Source organism: Spea bombifrons, chromosome 2 (genome assembly GCF_027358695.1).
Source record: "Spea bombifrons isolate aSpeBom1 chromosome 2, aSpeBom1.2.pri, whole genome shotgun sequence".
Taxonomy (NCBI): Eukaryota; Metazoa; Chordata; class Amphibia; order Anura; family Pelobatidae; genus Spea; species Spea bombifrons.
In genome coordinates, this window is record NC_071088.1 from 19,445,040 (window position 1) to 19,453,531 (window position 8,492).

Sequence of the window (8,492 nt, forward strand, 5' to 3'; positions counted from 1 at the left end):
AATCTATTGTTCTGCTTTTTTCTTTGACATTTTCTGCAGTTTGACAAGTTGTAAATCAACGCCTTTGTTTTTCAGCTGCTGTGTTTTATACTTTGGTATTGACTTCTGCTTATTTTTATTTATTTTTTTTGACCACCTGCCGCTCTCATTTTGATTTTTTTATGTTCCCATCTCTTGTCTGGTTGCCTCCTGTAACTGGATCTGGGTTCTGGATGACTGAAGCCCTGAAGTTCATCCAATATCAGTTTTATAAAGCCATGTACTTTCACTGAGCTTAAACCAAAAGTTACTTTCTGCTAGGTGTCTCTAGGTGTTCACCATATTAGACATTAGGACACAACTCTTTGTTGCAGTGCAGTTGTTATATTGTTCGAGATAAGCTGAACCACCTTAGATAACAAGTGGCGAACTTTCTAGATTTCAGAAAGTATATCCTCCCTCAATTTTACCAATAGAAGTAAAAAAAATCTGGCATGTGGCAGAATGAGAGCCTTATCTGCATCCAGGCTCTCTAGATAAGAATGGTAGTGAAAACCACAAAATGCTAAATAGTTGGGACAGGTAGTAAGAGATGGATAAAGTTCTAAAAATTAGAATGATAATAGTATAGCCGTTCTCATTTTATCCACAAAAAGTTACCCTAGGAACATTTCTTGAGGGGGGGCTAGCTCTAGAGTATAAGAACAATGTTCATAATAATTAAAACATAAAGAGGTTGGATGGAACTGTGTTGTGTATATATAACACGGAAAGCCTGTGGATTCTAAAGAAGTGTAAGCAGCATCAAAATAGGTGGGTGTCGAAAAGAACCGTGCAGAGCAGTTTGAAAATATTTAGAAACTATTATTTGAAACCATTAGTTAGATCATGCAGTCAGCAGAAACATGAGGGCGGAGAAGAAGAGAAAACCTCTAGAAAATGGTTTAAAATTAACTGTAAAGAATCATCTTAATAGAAATAAAAACTGTGTAAATTCTGCTCAGGAAAACAACCTTTAGTTCTGCCTCAAAATGCATAGACCATGAGGTCATTTCCACCAAAGCAGTCCACTGATGTTGCTTAACCAAGCTGGACCTTGTTTTGTGTACTTCAGTAACCATTATTACAATGGGCCCATAAATGTGATTATTTATATATTTATAACATATATTTATATATGTATTGGTAATTTACAGAACAAAGCTTAGTTATAGCTTGGTTTGGCATATGCGTAGAGCCAATAAAAGTATTTTATTACAAAAGATTGGAATATTACCAAGGATTCTAAATATCATATAATGGATTGAAGGTAATTTAAGGCAAGTCTAGATTATCAAGCATTAAAATGATAAGGACATCCACCATTATGAATGTGATACTTTTCACTGGATCTCACAGTAGTCTTGTTTCGTTAAACTTTCATTTGGGCTTTCACAAGAAGATCATTCTAGTAGCATTTATCTTAAAATATTATCATGTCATACAACATGGAGTAACACAGGGGACAGATAAGAGACCAGGAGACAACGTGACCCTACCCGGCTCCCAGAACCCTAACACTCGATAATCTATAAAAATAAACCATGATTTAAATACCAGGTCACTGAATGGTGTTACTGTGCTTTAAGTGTCTATCAACTATTTTCTATTGTTGATTTATTTGGAGAATCAATTGAAAGTTAAACTAAAAGCCTATGGTTTGAAAAATTAAGAAATGTGCTGAGGTCAACATCACAGCTTAACCGTGTCAATTATAGCTAAATCTCAACAAGCAAGAATTCATATTGGATCAACATAATAAAGCTTCTTATGTTCATCGTCTTTTCCATATGTAACAGAGAGCCTTTTCATAAACGCCCTATTTACGTCTTTTCGAGGACCGTGCCATACAGATCCGATGACACACCACTTGACATTGCATGTGAAATAATCTCTCAGCACTGTATGTAGTCCGCCGGTCTCGTTACTATGGAACCGGCTCAGTACACCGTTAATTTCACTCATATACCATGACCATTTGGAACAGCCATGCAGGCAATGAGGAGGTCACATCTGTTCTTTAATGATGAGGTAGCTCTGGCCAAAGAAAGAATGCTAAAAAAAAACCCTGTGGCTGGGTATGCTCTGTTTTTCATATAATTACATGAAAATAGAACAGACTCTGGTTACAGATGATTATCCCCCTTTAGAGTTGAGGCTTTTTCCCCCAATGACCAGCTTGTAATTACACACAGAGGATGAAGCAGGTAAATGAATAGGCCGCTCTATGTTGGATGACCAAATGCTGGACATGTTGATGTACGTTGCTTTACTACCGTTTGGGTTTTGATCTTTTGTGGGCTTCTCTTAAGGGTAAATCTCCAGCCACTGAATAAAAATCATATGTAAAACAAAACTCTATTCACGCTTTCCATATACTAATATCTGCATATATGCATACATAATGCCCATCTTGTCACCTAATCTGCAGCAGAGACACGAAACCTACAACATTCTGTTATTTTTAGTATTTTTTATTAATTTGGGTTGTATTAAATTAAATAAATTGGCCTGTACGCAATTTTATACCTTTGGCTATTGCATTTACAGCAAAAAAAAAAAATGCTTGTAAAAATATAATTTACCTTTAGTTTTAGGAGACAATCCCAGAGACACCGAGAGACAATAGGAAACTGTACCCTGAAATATGGGACACCTCGTCACTCTATTTTCATTATACAATACTGGAGATTTCAAGAACTGTTATCAAGATATTAACCCATGACGTACCATATATGTCATTGGTTTTATAGTGACATTGGATTGCTCTTCAAGAAGTTAAAAGCATATGTTTTTAGGATTTACTGACTTAAAAATTATAATATATATTTTAATAGGAGTTGATACATAGTCTGACATCCCATGCGTGAGCTTTCTTGCACTGGGGTTTAAAGTGAATTTCTGTGTATATCCCCACCAAAAGCTGAGCATACTTCTCTTTTCCTTATCATACTCCAGGACTATTGGAGAACATGCAGGCCACTATGCAGCTGAATAGCGCATGTATTCTCACAACCCTGGTCTCCCGTTGCACACACAATCTAAGCACAGAACTCAGCGAGCACTCATCTTAACGTAGATACCATTACTGTAGACATCATATAAAGGCCCCATATTTTTGGGCACTATGAAGGGTATTTGGGTGTGATCTGGGAACCATCAAAAAACAACATTGATTTCTCAATATCATTATTGGACCCATGTGCAGACTGGCCAAATATTCTGACCCAATAAACCAGCATCAAGATGTAAGCTGTTTATTGAGGTTAAGACTCCCCAGTCTATGTTTGCAACACAAAGCCATATCTGATTTGCATTACTGTCTGTCATATTAGTATTTTAATGTTGGTTACAGCTTGAATACTGCAGAATGGATTGAAAATCTAAAGAGATATACACTGGAAGTCTGATATTCATAACTTCGAAAAGAAACGTGTAAGACTGTTTACCTCATAGCAGATGACTTATTTTGGGAATGAGTCTAGTGAGTCACAGTAGTCATAGGGTTTGCCTAGTACCCATAATGATGCTATACATCTTGGGGGTGCCAATGTAAGCAATGACAGATAATAAAGAATAATACACATAAAAAAGAGATAAACAACAATAACAACTGAAACACATGGTAATCTTCCTTTAGTTAATTTTGGTATCTGAAACACTGCAAGGACATAGAGTTGTAAATCAAGTTTGTGGATGGGTACCGTGGTCTATAAATGTTTCCTCCTCCCCTTACATAAACCCACAAAAACCCACAACTAGAAAGCATGTAACTACATCCTAAGTATAGTGTGTATGTAACACAGTGTGTCCATGCAGCAACAGCCATGACACAATGAACGACTCTTGGCTGTGATATGAAAAAAATGTGTCTAGGAGGCAAGAAGTGGGTTAGAACGTCTCTGCAGATAGGGAGGCCTAGCACCTTCTGCTCTAGAACACACACACTTACCATAAAAGAAAGACACTCTTGCACACTCACAAACTTACACATGCATACACACTCAAACAAGAGTATCATCACTTTATCATCAATCCCATCACACCTCAACCCCTCACACGTATCACACTTTCCTTCCTAGCAGCACGATGCATGCTCCTACTGCGCTCCTGTCTCTGTGAGTGTGTCGGTCCACGCCAGACTGGCCCTATTTTAAGAATTTTGGGCTAGGCCTACAGCAGCAAGTCCAGGAAGGTGGCCGCCCCTCTGCAATATCACAGGCCACACCACCACTCAATTGGGAGATACCTGATCTTCCCAAGCGGCCCATTAACACTATGGAGGGCTGTGCAGAGGTGGCATAGTGCTTCATAGTTTCCGTGTGTGCCATGCCTCCTTTAAAAGTCTGCGTTAAGTACTATTTATAGAAATAAATATATATATTTTTTTTTAAATTGTAAACATCAACACTATAGAATATACAGGTTTATTTAGTATGAAGAACTGTACAATGTATTGTTATATATATATATATATATATATATATATATATATATATATATATATTTGCCTGGCTAACATAATTTTGAATAGTTTGCTACAAAATATTTCACAGAATGCTGTGTGCTCCTCCTGAAAAAGGAAACCTGTCATAAACTTTTGTTTCTGTCTGAGCTCGGAGGGAAATTGCTTTCAGATGTGGCCTGTGCTGGAATGCTGTACTGAGCCATCAGCAGTCTTACGTCTGCATCCCATCGACACAAAAATCACACAAATAGTAACACAACAGCACAGCCATCATCTTAATTCCCCTTTCACCCCCTTCAGTTCTTTTCTTATCAAGACTTTATTTTTTGTATAATAGGATATGTACAGTAAACATCTAAATCAGCACCAAATATTTTCGAAACTAACAGCTAAAATGATCCACAGGTAATTTAGATATTCACCGTGCCCAGGCACTCTGAATGACAGAGGAGCATGGGGCCAGGAGCGCAGCCCAAGCGGGTGAAGTTGGTGCTTGCTGGTTTTTCCTGTCTCTTTTTCTGCAGCTCTGCTCATCCACTTCTAGTGATGTCTTCTTTCTTCAGCCACTTCTGAGCAAACAAGGCCTCCCAGTGCACTTCTGCAAAAGGTAGGAGCTTTAGGGCACACACTCACCCCCGAATGGAGGAATGGGGAGAGGTTGTCCTGAAAGCTGCGCTCTTTAGTATAGAATAATGAAGATGGATCTCCACGAACTTGTCTTGGGATCTTACTGTACATTAAAGTACACATTAAGTGTTGTGATTATGAGATGCCCTGAGCATAAGGCAGGTAGTGGTTTACAGTATGTGAGTATTGAGACTATGGCAGTCGGCTCATCTTCGTTTTGCTAATAACCAATGTTGTTTTATATAATTGTAAAATATATAAATCACGTTTTTTTTAAATACACCGCGAAACACACACCTGTATTGGTCAATCCAATTTAAAATGAATATGGTGAGAGGAGAAGAAATTTTGTGCAAGTCCCTTATAAGAGGTTTATTCAAAGTGGGTTGTAGGAGAGGTGCAGTTTCCTTTGGTTTATTCACTACAACTAGAGATAGTTATGTTTCAACTCCTTGACTTCACTATACATTATGAAGGTACAATCACAGTGAGTTGCTGCTGCAAGAACAGCTTGGCTGGGCCTGTATGATGTATACGTACATCAGTGAGATCTGTTTAAATTCTCCATACATGTTGAATTATGCATTATACAGGACCAAGCCCAGTAAATCTCACTGATTTAAGCTTGCAGTATACAGGCCCAAGCCAAGAAGTGAAGCTCCGTGGGGTTGGCTCATTCTAATCAACTGCAACTCTTCTACAAACACCTGCTTTACTCATTAGAAAAGCATTTATGATCTTCCATTGTGTTTCTCCCTACATCACTAAATAATTATACTCTCCTGTGATTTACAATAAAAAGGGGAGAAATTAGAACGTAAGTAAATTTAACTCAACGCAGGTACAATTTAATCTGTGAAGAATTCTCATATTAATCCCATAAAGGATGCTACAATTTACTGCAAATATAAATCCCTGTAACCAAAATGGCTTTTTAGAATTTTTAACTACAAAAGAAGTGTTATTATGGAAAGGAGTGGGAGGACTGTTCTCCAGTTCAAATTGCTCCCTTTTCTGTCTTGTTCTGGATCATGCGGCTACAATTCCCCCCACTGCAATTTCACAGCCTGCAAGCGCAGGTTTATGTAAATCTGTAAATGCAACGTATTATTGTCACCGCATTCAGCAGAGTTTGAATACAGATTAGATTTCCTCCAGGACTTTGCACATGCAGTGCTTTTACTTCTGTCTTAAAGGATAAATAAAAGCATAAACATAAAAGGAGATATATATATATATCATATTAAAAATAGATCAAAAGTATTGTGCTGGTTTCTTGTTTAAAGCAGTTTTAGTTATTACATAATATGATGTTTTATGCAGATGTGTATTACCCGTCTGTGTGTGTTCGAGCTCTATTATCTTGGCCTAGTCCATAAAACAAACACCCTGACTTCCTATCATATCGCCTGTGGTAAACAATAGAACGACACAGTCTTAATCACCCAGTCAGACACTCTGACTAATGAACGTTTATGGTGTGCAGACTTCATTAGCAATGTCATAAAGAATCACTTGGACCCTCAAAAGGTATAGTACTACTGGGAAGCTGAAAAGATCATCTATCTGAAAAAATTTGTCTTAGTATGTCCTATTCAGTCTAACAAGTGAGTATCCCTACAGATAAAAACTCAAATAGAATAGTAACCCTAACTGGTTAAAATATAATGCATATGGCTAAAACCACCCATAGAATGGATAAAATTAACTCAAATTAAAAATAGTGTATGAGTAAAAATAGTAATAATATGTGCACTTGCTAAAGTGCTAAAACAATATAAAACAATAGTCCTAGTCTGGCCCCTGTAAATCTAAAGGGTTAACTACCCCTTTCCATGCGTCCTACATCCCGCTGAACGTTTAATCCCCCTGAGAAAGCCGGCTTGTACGCCAGTGAAACGCATGCAGGGAATTTTGTAGTTCTTGGCTGGTCCGGTTGGTCAGTCCATTCCCCTCGCAGCTCTATTACAATGTGATCTGTTGATTGTGAGACCCTTAGATATAATATGCGTATTCCTCTATTGCTCAGTGGGGTATAGGACGCATTGGGACGGGGTAGTTAACCATTTAAATTTACAGGGCCCAGATTAGGACTATTAGTTTATATTGTGTTACCGATAAAGTGCAAGTGCATATATTATATACATATATATTATTACTAATATTACTATTTTTAGTTTGAGTTTATTTCACCCCTTGTATGGGTCTTTTAAGTCATATAAATTAAAGTTGTAACCCATATTCTATTTGATTTCAACCTTACAACCTCATCCTTATGTTATATGGACCAATATGGCATTATCTATTTCCAGAAGGTAGCATTGATACAATGGTTAGTATAAAGAAAAGTATATGTGTAATATGTGTGAAACAGTAAATGGTTTGCAGGATAACAATTGTCAAGAGGAACCGAGGAAGGTTGGAAGGAAGAAGAGAGAGGGAAGTACAGGAGGGAAGTTTATTTCAAAGGAGGAGGATTGTTAGAATTAGAGGATGTAATCTAAAACTGGAGGGTCAGAGGTTTAGACGGAATGTAAGGTGGCAGACAAGTGAATAGTGAATAGTGGAATAGTGCTGGAGGGTAATACAGCGAGGGGATTGAAACATGCATGGGGGGGCATAAGCTATCCTAAATTGAAGATGAGACCAACGACTGATTAAGGTCTGCATTTTACATCAGGAAAAATGGACAGACTAGATGGGTTCTTATCATCAAATTCAAATATGGAGTACAGCCACCTTTGACCGGTGTATACAAAGGCACAAAATGAAATGATGCAAAATGTTACTCAGATTCTGTCTCTGCTTCACCTGTGTTATGCTATTCCATGTCACGCGTGTCTCTCTCGTACCGGAATAATGAATCTTTGGCGCCCTCGTCCTTCCTGTGCTAATAGTGCAATCCTACGCACAGAGAGCGGTACACATACCCGGTGTATCATCGCCTATACATACCCAATGTATCATTAGTGGTGGCTGTGTCCATCTTAACTGGAAGGGCCAGCGGTTTGATGAGCACACTTACGTACCCCTGGGCACTTGACTGCATTATCTTACAGGAAATCTGCTCCATGCCACTACATCCGGATAATGCGGTGAAGCTGTGGCTTCAATAATCGTTCAATATAACTTTACACCAATTACATTTTTTGAAAGATGAATATTCAACATTCTTAATATTTTACAATAAAACACACACGAATTAAAATAACTGAGATGTTCGATTAATGTCTTGGTCATATCACATAGCTAATTATATATATCTAGATGCACTAAAGTCCTGTGAATATTTTATCCTGGTAGAGGAAATCTACCACCTAATTGGCGTAAATACAAAAATAGCTGGAAATTTTGACCATAGAAAAGGTCAAAAATTTGC